The sequence below is a fragment of the Protopterus annectens genome, chromosome 11.part0 (assembly GCF_019279795.1).
Source record: "Protopterus annectens isolate FY-2018-M chromosome 11.part0, PAN1.0, whole genome shotgun sequence".
Lineage (NCBI taxonomy): Eukaryota > Metazoa > Chordata > Ceratodontiformes > Protopteridae > Protopterus > Protopterus annectens.
The window spans coordinates 677,119,107-677,131,778 of NC_056745.1; positions in this window are offsets into that span (position 1 = coordinate 677,119,107).

Genomic DNA, 12,672 nt, shown 5'->3' on the forward strand with positions numbered 1-12,672 from the left:
AGTATACTAGAAAGAGTACAGTGGCTGTGCACAGATATTTGGTGATCTAGATGGCATTACCTAGCTTACAGATTGTTCTTTCAGATGTAGTTAAAGTGAAGTTATATCTTAGTTGGTTGATAGAGCTATATAGGATTGATTCTTTAAGAATAATGGGCAATGGTGGTTCAGTTTACTGGGTAAGAATGGACAGAATTCATAACTAACAATGCTATAAAATAAAGTGGCAAATATGTAGCTAGCACAGAATTTTATTGATAGTTTATATGCTGAATTTAGAATGATGTGATTGTTGGTCAGCAAGCAGTATAAATCTGCAGAGTTTATGCTAGGCAGGTTAGTAATATGCTTGTTGTGTGGGTAGTACCAACAGCAATTAGGGCTAGTATGTATTCTAATTTGGTAAAATTATTTTCTGTTTCATTCCTAGAGTCAACAGTGACATGACTGGCATATTTGTAAATGTATTTTATACTTCTGAGGACCATTGAAACTACTCTATTGTAGCATAACATTGGCTGGACTCTTTAAGGCTACTAAACTAAAAACAGACAAACGGGTTGTAGTTAATGAGGGGCATCTACAGACAGGCTCATTTAAGGGCCCAGTGCTCTGCTCCTAAGCAGATTTTCACTTCTGTGTCTGAATAGTATCTTAGAAGGACTCTAAAAGGAGTTACATATATTAAATGAATAAGGCAATTCAGAGGATGTTCCTGTCAGGCAAAGGAGCTGTAGCCCTTTAGAAGAGAAGCCATTTGGATTTATCCCTGCTTGTGAAGAAGTACAAAGAGGAAAGCACTTCCGGTTGTCCCTTCCTCTATGTAAGCACACAGAGAAGTTTTTTTTTAATTCATTTTTGTCTGCATGGAAATGTAAACAGAGCTGCTTTGTCCCCAGGGTCTGTAGTAAGTAGTGTTTCACTAGCCATCTTATAATGTACTGCTAGATTGCAGTCTTACTAAAATCTGTATGAACTAATTTTATTGGGCTAGTGTTAGTTATGCAAGATCTGATGCATGGAGATTTGCTAGAGAAAAAAAATTGTTTGAGACTTAAACTAGCTGACTGAGTTTCTTTTGTAAGCAAACATTTTCTTTTGTGTTGAACTTTGTTATAAAATGATTATGAACTTCATAGTGGAAAGCTGACTCCAGTGACTCATTTAAGTGTCGCAAGCAAACCTGTATTTTAATAATTTAGAAAATTCCTGTGTTGAATGTTAGACTATATACATGTTTAGTCACTGCACTTGTAGTACTGTTGAAATGTTTTCACATCCTTCTGTCCATCAGTTAATTCTAACATGTAATGAGTGCATCCTACAATGAACTTTTTTTAGCTGGTAATTTATGCTGTATTGCATGAATGGCCTTTATTAGATACTCAGTATGTTGCACTATACATAGCTCTTTGTTTGCTATTTTGCAAACACCTTATCAATATATTAATGTTCTCAACAATGCCAATCTTTGTGCACATTTCTTAGCCAAAACTTTGTACTTATAGTTGCTCATATAAAGCATGCTCAGTTTGCTACTTATCCAAATTGTTTTATTTATTAAGTATATATTGTTGCTTAACGAAAGCTGTAGAAATTGTTGCTGAGTCAGACGCTTTCATTCCATGTTTTAAGGTGATAGTTGAAAAGGGTCTCTGGACCAGTCCACTTGCTTGGTTATCAATATAATATAATGTACGAGTACATTTATATTTTATTAAGTATAAGCACAATAAAACTTTAGGATAGTGGAGGCCATTTCACTGCCAGGGCAATAATTGTAAGATTATCTGAGAATCAGTATGTCTGGCATTCAGAAGGGAGTTCTTAGTCTTACAAGCATATTACAATAAATATTTTCCAAGACCTATGCCTCTGGGTTGTTATTGAGGACCCCTAGACAAACAAATTATATATTTTATATGTACTATGATGCTTAAACCATAATGAACAATGTAGATGACTAATTTATAATTTATATGCTTAATTAGATCACTTGCAATCTATATTTTCAGTATTGTGAAATTAAGATTGTCACACATACAAATGCAGTACCACGTAACTCGTGTCTGCTAACCTTAACCCATCCCCAAACCTGCACGTTAAATTAAGAAAAAACATTGCTCTAACAGTATCATTAATCAAGATACTCAGACACAAACACAGAATGCACACACACATATGCACCCTCGCACATACCCGCTACATTTAAACTATAGCCTCACAACACATCTAACTCTAATTAGCAAACACTTGTATACATACTGTGATCCACAACCACAGTCCTAAAAGTAACCCCAAACATAACCCTAACTCACAGACACACACACACACACACACACACACACACGTATATATATATATATATATATATATATATATATATATATATATATATATAAACACAAAAACTTCTTAGGCGGAACTGCATAGAAGGAAGCCAAACCAGATTTGTGTTAAAAACTAATTATATATATTTTTTTCTGTATTATTCTGTATTATAGAGCTAAATTGTTGCTTAGATATCTGTTGTCTTAGTGTTCTGCAAATATACAGAGATCAGTATATATTTTTGGGTTTTATAATTTGCACTCTGATTCCTCACATCTCTGTTGAAACTTTCTTCCCCACCCCTCATTGTGGTTTCTATTGCTTGTGTGTTAACTCAAGGTTCCCTTAATCTGAACTGTTAATAGCAGCAGTCTGCATTTAAAGTGGAACAGCCTTACAAGACTATCTGCAAATATATAGAGCTGAGTATATTTTTCTGTATTATTCTGTATTATAGAGCTAAATTGTTGCTTAGATATCTGTTGTCTTAGTGTTCTGCAAATATGCAGAGATCAGTATATATTTTTGGGTTTTATAATTTGCACTCTGATTCCTCACATCTCTGTTGAAACTTTTCCCCACCCCCCTTCCTGTTGTGGTAGTAGTTTAAATTTGGTGGCTTTTGCAGTGCCCACCCCACTGTAGATTTGATCTAGGACACTCCCCCAGTCCCATCTCTTTACTGCATTCTACCTAATAAACCCTTTCCGCACTTGCTTTTAGTCCTTTTTAATTTAATTACATTTTTTCAAACTGTGTGTGGACTAATATTGCTACATACTCAAGTGTGCCAGCTTGCACTGCATGCAAATTGTTTTTACTACTGTTTTTGCTACTTTTCTGAAAAAAACAAAAAAAAAAAATAAAAAATTGTAAGCCTGTTTCCTACCTTTCCTGTAATTAGTGTTCCAGATACATATTTGCTGTATCCAGGACTATTTGTAAGCTTCTGAGCCCCCAAGCCTTTCTGTGTTGGAGGGAAGCCTTCTAGCTTATCAGTGGGAGTGGTAAGCACTAGGTAACCTGTCTACCACATAAGGAGTGGTTCTGGCCCAGAATTTGTAGTTATTGGCCGTTTGGGCGGTCTTCCATCTCTCTCAACTTTCTGATTTGAAGGCCTGCATTTGCACTTGTTTCTGTCCTGTAACTCCTGGGCCCATCTCATTTGCTCACTCAAAAAAAAAAAAATCTGCTTTTACTGTATTTGTGTTTCTTCCTACTTTATTTTGCTTTTGCATCATCTTAAAAGTACTCAATTGTATTTATTACTGCTTGGTGTAACTCATTCTAAGCCTTTTAGTTTAAGCACTTGGGCTTCAGACCAGTTGTTTTACATTAGGAAGGTTTGTGATCTGCACTGTGGTGGCAGGACAGGTAGCTTACATCCTTCTAAGTTGTGAACTGCTGATTGAGGGCTCAGTGTCTGTTATTCCAGGCCTGCTGAATCTAGCTTTGTTTGTATAACTTGAGCACTAATCCAGGCATTCTTTAAAGTATTCAGTTGTATTTATTACTGCTTGGTAGTAACTTGATTAAAGTGTAGCTATCATTCTAAGTCTTTTGGATTAAGCACTTGGGCTTCAGACCAGTTGTTTTACATTAGGAAGGTTTGTGGTCTGCACTGTGGTGGCAGGACAGGTAGCTTACATCCTTCTAAGTTGTGAACTGCTGATTGAGGGCTCTGTGTCTGTTATTCTAAAAGTGTATTAGTTCTGGTTTAAGCACTTTGGCTTCAGGCCAGTTATTTTACATTATGAAGGTTTGTGGTCTGCACTCTTGTGGGAGGAGAGGCTGGACTCTGCCCTTCTGAGCTTGGAATTTCTGGTTAAAGGCTTATAGTGCCTGCATATTTGAACTGTTTCTTACTGAAATTGGTACACCTTGTTTGCTGTAGCATAGACTAGATCTAGGCCTGCTGAATCTAGCTTTATTTGTATGCTGCTTGTTTGTTTGCTTGTTATTTCCCTGAAACGCTAATTCCACCTACAACGTGGCTTTTCAGTGCTTCTGTGGATCCCTAGTGATATCTGCATTGCTTACTGTACTTATTTCCTTGTTTCACTTGAAAGAAAGTTGCTGTTTGTCATTTTTGCATTTAAGTTACCTGTAACACATTGCATTTAAGTTACCTGGCACTTGCTCACTAAAGCAATTATATAAGTCAGCACTAAAATATTAAAAGCACTACACCCTCACAAACTCCCCTTGAGTACCTCGTTCCCCATTGGCCCTTTGTTTCAATTATAAAGGAATTCCCAATACTATTCTAGCATGTCCAAAGGTCAGTTGTCAATCTCCTCTCCGGTCCAGCTGGTGAATCTGGGAATCTTGAGGCAATGTTACAACTGCCTCATGTACACAGACAACCCTCTCCTCCTCCCAACAAATTCCAACACATGTGAGAGATGCAACCATATAGCCATACCGGAGGCTAAGCTCTCTCAACTCAGTACTGGCGAACCCAGTCAGGAGGAGAAGGAAACTACACTCACTACAATTCCAGTCTCACATAGACCTACCACGACAGTAAACCAAACACATAAACACACATAAACATACTTGGAGGCTCTAAATAAAAATCTGCCTAAGCAGCAGAGACCTTCAAAGCAGACACCCAAGCAACCGCTACCCCAAAACAAAACACATGCAACACATAGCTCACAAAGCCAGTGTGCCGAACAGTCACAGCCCTTAAGGCTAAACAACACACCTGATACACTTGTAATAGGTGACTCTATCGTCAGGCACACTGGCGTCCGCTCACCAGGCTGAACAAGGAGAAGGTCATGGTGAGCTGCCTGTCAGTGCTAGGATCCGCCACATAACACAAGCACTCAGGTCACTCCAAGGCAAGTACAAATATGACTCAGTCATTGTCCATGCTGGTGTGAATGACCTGAGGCGTACCTCCCTGGACTACATGAAAAGAGACATAGAGGAGCTCTCAGAGCATGTAGCCCAGGCCGGTATGACCCTGACCTTGAGTAGCATCTTACCCTCACCAAGAATGATGCCACAATATGAAGACAAGATGATCAATTTCAACAATTGGCTTAAGTATTGGTGTTATTCAAAGGGGATCCAATGCCTGTCAGCCTGGGATGACATGCTCGACAAGCCACGATGCTTCGCTAGGGGCGGCTTGCACCTGTCACCCCTGGGCTTTCGGATATTGGCAAAGGCTCTTGCTACCCCCATAGTGCCTTTTTAGGCAAGGCTCAAAAGACAAACCCACCTCCATAGGTATCACAAGGGATAAGAAACTAAGAGTAATGCTACTCAATGCCAGAAGTCTAAACCTCAAGATATGCGCTTTCGAAACTCTCCTTAGCATGGAGAACATCGATATCTGTGCAGTAACAGAAACCTGGTTCAAGGCTCCCGAGAGCACCCCAGCACTATCAGGTTATACCTCATACCATGCTTTTTGGCCCCAAAACTTGGACCATACCACAAAAGGAGGGAGTATCAATATTCATAAAGATACCCACACCTCCAGGTTGGTGGCACAGCTGAAGCATCAGAGACTATCCATGTGCAACTAACAGTGGGTAAAACTGCCTTCCAGTTTATAGCCTGCTACAGACCACCCTCCCAAACCCAGGAACCCCACTCGGCCTTCCTGAGAACACTGGAAAATATGAAGGTCTCTCCAAACACCATTATATTGGGTGACTTCAACTACCCAAGCATAGACTGGGAGCATTACTCTAGCTCCAACACCCTAGCCCAAAGGTTCCTAGAATTTATAAACTCAAATGCTATGGAACAACTTGTTACCACTCCCACAAGAGGGGAAAACATACTGGACCTGATCATCACCAACATGGGGACTCTATGCTCCAGACCTGAAGTGTATCCCTCACTGGTAAGATCAGACCATAAACTAATCTCACTGGATATTCACATCCCGACTCCACCCCCTGCCCTGAAAACCACAGTGAAAAACTTCTCTAAAGCAAATTTCACACTCCTCAAAACCGAGGTGGAATCCTTCAAAGCCCCGGGCCTGTGGAAAATCTGCCCAGACCACAGAATCCTTTATAAACGCATTCTATGAACACCTTCAGGAATGTGTGGATCATGCAATCCCAAATAAAACCAAGACCCAATCCTCCAAAGGCAGCCGTCCTGTCTGGTGGACCCCAGCCATAAACAAACTATACAATAGAAGGAGGAAGCTACTACATGATAGATCAAAATCCCAAAAAGGGAAGGCATCTCTGATCAGTATTAGCAAAAAACTACGGGCACTCATAAAATTGTATAAGGCCAGCTTCGAGAGAAAAATTGCACAGGACACTAAGGATAATCACAAGGCTTTCTTTAGTTATGTTAGGAACCTGGGTGGGAATTCCCAGATATGCTCAGAATTAGTCCAAAATGACAAAAAATACACCGAACCCACAGACATTGCCAACATCCTAGCTGACAGGTTCAGCGCAAACTTCTCCCCCCCTCCCCACCAAAAGGGCAAATATTTATCCCAGCAGAGTGCTGCCCCCCTGACATCTCAGATGCTCAGGTAAGAGCTGCCCTCTCCAAAGCAAAAAACACAGCATCAATGGGACCAGAAGGTGTCCCAGGCTGCGTCCTACATGAACTCCAAGAAGAGCTAAACCCAAACATAAAACTACTGTTCAATCTCAGCCTTACTACAGGATATGTACCCAAAGAGTGGCGTGCAGCAACAGTGGCCCCTCTCCACAAAGGTGGTGCCTCAACGGATCCTGGAAACTATCGCCCCATAAGCCTGACTAGCTTGGTCTGCAAAGCTATGGAAAGGATCATCATGGACCTCATAAATAAAGATATTGGGGACCTACAGACACTGGATCCTACCCAGTTTGGCTTTGTTAAGGGCAGATCCTGCCTCTTAAACCTGGTTGCTTTCTTTGAAACAGTCACCAAGGCCATTGATGAGGGGAAGGTGGTCCACACAGCCTACCTGGACCTCACAAAAGCCTTCGATGCAATACCCCACTCGGGCATTATAGATAAGCTCACCAGCTTAAATATAAACCCCTATGTCACTAGATGGGTTTCAAACTGACTCAAGGACAGAACCCACATGGTTAGAATTGCTGGAACTATGTCAGACTCCAAACCAGTTACAAGTGGCATCCCACAAGGCTCAGTCCTGGGACCTCTCTTGTTTGGTATATATTTCTCGGAGGTACAGGCCAACACGGAAGGACTGTGGCTGACTAAGTTTGCAGATGACTGCAAACTGGGTGCCATAATCGAGTCTCCAGCTGACACAAGCATCCTCCAAAAGGGCCTCATAGAAACAGACAACTGGTGCCAGAGCCATGGCCTCAAGCTAAACGCCAAAAAGTGTATAGTCATTCCCTTTGGCAAAAACAAAGTGCCCACAAATTACCACATAGGTGGTAATCCATTAAGTACAGAAGAAGTAATTAGGGACCTGGGGACCCAAGTTGATAACAATCTCTCATTTGACAACCACGTGGCCAAAGTGGTTAGAAAAACATTTTATATAGCCCACCTAATCATGAAGGGATTCACATCTAGATCAGGGAGGTCATCGTGCCTCTTTACTCATCCCTCATCAGGCCCATAATTGAGTACAATGCCCCTTTTGGGATGTACCTTACCAGACACCTGCAGCAACTGGAAAGACCCCAAAAGTACCTCACCAAGAGGATCATAGGGCTCAAACAGATGCCATATGCTGCCCGGTTAAAGAAACTCCAGCTCTACTCAGTGGCATACCGCCTGCTCAGAGGCGATCTGTGCCTGACGTATAAAGCCATGTCCAACCCGGAATTAATGGACATGCTGCACCTCAGAAAATCCAAATCCCATCGAGCTATGCATTTGAGAGACTTGAACCTCAGCACTGAAATAAATAGGACATGCTGGAGGGACAGATTCATAACCCAGAGGCTCCCTTCACTCTGGAATAAAATCCCAGTCCAGGTTAGGCAGAGTCCTTAGTGTGATGAAGTGTAATCCTGGAGCTGATATATTTAAGTAGCAGGGGGTGTGGGGGGCGCAGGGGGGCTTGTCCCTCTGCTTATACTTAGTGAAAATTAATATGGTTTCTGTTTAAAGTCACTATACGTATTTTCTGTGTTTTCAGGCTTTTGAGTTTTAGGGTTTTGACTTTTCAGGCTTATGAGTTTCAGGCTTATGTTAATTCAGTCATATGAAAGGGAACCCCATACATACACACACACACACACACACACACACACACACACACACACACACACACCATAATATATATATGTATACACATATAGTTATACATTTGTGGAATCTTTTGTCGATGACTCTGTTAATTGACATTTGAAAGAGCCAGTATAGCTGATTGAAATGTATCACCTTTTTCACTACAAGATTGTGTTACAGTGGGGATCAGGGAATATACTGTTTCATCACTGTAGTGTGATCTCAGAGATGGTATATATAATTAGCAGGGGTGTGGGAGGTGCAAGTGAGTTTGCCCCTTGCAAAAAATATGTTTTTTAGTATTTGTTTTTTTGATGATTGTAGGTTTGACTATTTGTGGTCGATGATTGTAGATTCACTATTGTGGTATTTTGATGGAAGGCTATGCTTCCATATGTATGATATTGTCAGACAACAGTGGCAGGACTCGCCACCCAGTACTGTGAACTTTGTCTCTAGATGATGATCACTGCTGATGTGATATCCCAACCCCATGTGCAAAAATGGAAAAAAGGAGGCTATGGATTGATGTGTGTGTGTGTGTGTGTGTGTGTGTGTGTGTGTGTGTGTGTGTGTGTGTGTGTGTGTGTGTGTGTGTGTGTGTGTGAGTGTGTGTGTGTGTGTGTGTGTGTGTGTGTGTGTGTGTGTGTGTATATATAGATAGATAGATAGATAGATAGATAGATAGATAGATAGATATATGCATGTATGTTGTACATATAAGGCAATTTTATTGTGGCAGTGCAATCTGCCTGTTTTTACTAAGAAACTCGAGTTCCAAGGACAGAGAAAAAAAGATCATGCAAATATCTCACAAACACTGATCAGAATTTAAAAACCAGCCTGTTTTAATGTAAAACAAAATCCCTCCATTTAGCTAGTATGCTGGTTTCTTATAAAATCATGGAATATGACATACACGTATCATTATTTTTCCTAAGTATTCACTGAGTTTTAAATAAAGTGCAAATTAAGTTATGTATACTTCTACTCCTGAAGTGTTTCAGAGAACTGTTACACAGGTGATCAAGGGGCTTGATAGAAATGCCAATATTATTGATGACTTCTTTCTGTGGGGTCAGACCAATTAAAATATGATGTAAGACTACTTGAATTATTGAAGAGACTGAGAAAAAAATGATTTGCAAGTGAGCAAGAGAAAGTGTAAAATTAAAATTACAGAACTTGAAATCAGATATATAGAAAGTTAGTGTAGTAGTGCAAATGCCTCCTTTAGAGGATAAACAAGCTATCTTGAGATTTTTTGACATAATGTGGTATGTTTCAAAGTTTATTTTAAATGTGTTGGAAATAAGTTTACCATTAAGGAATTACTAGAACAATATGTAGGATTTTGCAGAAGTAGAGATCAGGAAGAGTTTTGAAATGCTTAACCACTAATGACAGATGTACCATACTGAAATATTTTGATGTGAATATGTCAGACACCTTGCAAGCAGATGCCCCTAAGAATGCAACTAGTGTAACAGCTTGGGGACTAGTGAAACAACTTACTTGTAGTTCTAGTGTTTTAACAAAGTTTCAGAAAATATCAAAAATATGCTTCCATTGTATGTGGTTGTAAAATGTTCCATGAGTATGTTTAAGCAAAAAGAGTGTTGGTAGAAGCAGGCAATGTACCATAATAGATTATATTTAATAAGTCACTGTAAAGATTGCTGTTTTGATTTCAGAAATATCACTTAGTTGTGAAATATAAGCCAGGGAAAGAGCTGTATATATTAGGTATGCTAAGTTATCCATATTTACCAGAACACGATGAAGACATCCAGGTGATGAACTGGAAGTTATTTGGACAAGTCTATGATTACCTGTACCTCGATGTAGCTTAAGGAGTTAGATATCTGAGAAGTAGCTATGACTCAGTGTTTAAGGCAGATACATGCTGTGATGAAGGAAATACATTCATGTGTCTCTTTAAAAAAAAGAAAGGCTAAATGTACAAGGATTGATGTTTAAGGCTGGTAAACAAGTAGAGTATAAGTCATTGCTTGAAATGTTAGCAAGAGTACATGAGTTACACCTGAAAATTGGGAAGTATAAAAAATGCTCATTATGTGCTACATTGACTAGGACTGTCATTGTAAATAGAATGAGGAATTCAGAACTGAGAAGCATGTAATGCTTTACACAATATTAATCTGAGAGAAAAGATTATTTCTTATTGTATTTATTTTACTACAGGAAAACCATTAAATAAAGTTGTGACAGGTTTGTTTCAGTATCAAGATTGTGTACTTGCTCTGTATTGATTATTATTCAAAGTTAACTGTGGCTACATTTTTGATCTTAGCCAAAAGGCTGTGAAATTAGCAATTACTATAAGTTAGCTATTATCATTCCCAAATTTCTACCTACCTCTGTTTAATGGAATTTCCCTTATTGACTGGTTTGATTAACATATACCCCTCACCCTGGTGTAAAGTAAATAAATAAGATACAGAAGTCTTTAGATGAAAGCAGCTATCTACATCTAAAATAAGCTCATTTAGTGTGGTAATTAGGTGTATTCTTTAATTTTTCAAGCTTAAGCCCATCACAAAAAAAAATCCCCACTGATTATTGCCAAGTTGTTATTATTATTATTATTATTATTATTATTATTATTATTTATATACAGCAGTCCAGAGAATGCAAATTACTTAATCTCTGGTAATTTATAGATGGCTGTTGCCCTCTAAACATGCAGTGAGGGTTAGCATCAGAATTGTGTATCTTTGTTTCTTAAGTTACTATAACCAGAGATGCAGTGCACCAGTAGGAGTTGTCAATGAATTGGATGTCATTTATCATAAAATCTGATAATGATCCACAGTATGCAACTATAATATTCAAGAGATTTTTTCTAAACAAATGCAGTTTCATCATTTACTTTTCCTGCTTTTCTTCATGAGTACCTTAACTGCTAACTACCCATAGTTTAATGGTCAAGTTAAGAAGCATGCACTGACTGTCAAAACCTAATGAAGAAATAACAGAGCATTTGACAGTGACTGTTTTTTTCATGTACACAACATCTAGCTACAGTCATTGGCAAACACTCACCAAACACTAAGCGCTTCAGTGTTTCAGAAAAGCCATAAATTAAGTATACATAGCTTTATTGCAATATAGGAATACCACACTGCAAAGCATAGGTCTTTCACCAGCTCAGTTTCTAAAAGAGATTAAAGAGTAAACTACCTATGTCTATCTCCTTGTTAATACCCGAGAACTCAATTCATGTATATGAGCTTGTGACACAAAATGTCTAGACAAAAGAATTACTATGGCCAGAGTTCAAGATACTTTTCTTTTCTGCTACAAGGACAGCAGATGAAGAATACAGTAATGTTCTTCTGACAGAAAATGGCATGTTTGTGAAGCAGCCACAATTGTGCTTTGGTTGTACTGAGGATTAGGAACTGCTGAGGACTTGTGAATGCTGAATACAATAACTGTCTGTGATACCTGTCTAAGTTTTTCATTGAAGTGCTCAGGGACAGACATATCCTAAACAGTGCCTTATGAGGCATTCCACAATGCATTGAGAATGAGATTAAAGTTCATCTGGGTCTAGAGCATCCAAAGAGATTGTCTAGTAATGTGTTACTCTGGTGAAGTTACCAGTAATCCACATTACAAGTGCAGACCATAGAATTTCTCAAAGTATTCAAGTGCCAGAAGATTTGTTCTTTAAGCCAGCCTGAGACTCAGATGGTTACAAGGACTAAAAAATATATATAAAATAGAAATGAATCCGAAAAGCACTGAATTATTCCTGACTTTGTACTAAGTGTTCCAGCTTTGTTTCCAAAATAACAAAAAATTAATTATCATAGTAGCAGAAACATTTGAGCAATATATCTCAGATATATAATGATAAATATTTGTTAGAAATGTTGTGCATAACATGCCATAGTTTATGCAAAGATATGGACATTTTTCTTTCCTTCTATAAGAGGGATGTAAAATAGCTGTGTATATCTCACAGATATTGTTTAGCTTTTCTTAAGAGCCCCATATGTATACTATGTGGCTAACTAGCATATACAGTACTGAGCAGTGTGAGTGAAAATTCTAAGGAATTGGCAGCATGTCGTTCTGTATCTCTCTTCCTTATTGTATTTTCAAATACCAAAT